A 299-nucleotide genomic window follows, 5' to 3' on the forward strand; every position below is an offset into this window, starting at 1 on the left:
AAGCAGACACGGGGGTTTTGCTCCGGCCGTTCCCAGGCCGGTTTCGGTTTGCCTCTGACTCGCCCGCTGCCTCAGCGCTTTTCTTCTGAGAAAATGCAGAAGCTGGAGCTGCCGGCGGGAGAGGCTTCCCTTCCCCGGGGCGAGCGCATCCCCCGGGCAGACTGTCTGCGCTCAGCCAGCCTCCCCAGCGGATCGCGGGCCATGCCGCCAGCCAACTGCTCGGAGCACAGCGTGGGGGCGGAGGTGGCCGTGGCCTCACTGCTGGCCCTGGAGTGCGGGCTGGGCCTGCTGGGCAACGC

Source organism: Myotis davidii, unplaced genomic scaffold (assembly GCF_000327345.1).
Source record: "Myotis davidii unplaced genomic scaffold, ASM32734v1 scaffold592, whole genome shotgun sequence".
Classification (NCBI taxonomy): Eukaryota; Metazoa; Chordata; class Mammalia; order Chiroptera; family Vespertilionidae; genus Myotis; species Myotis davidii.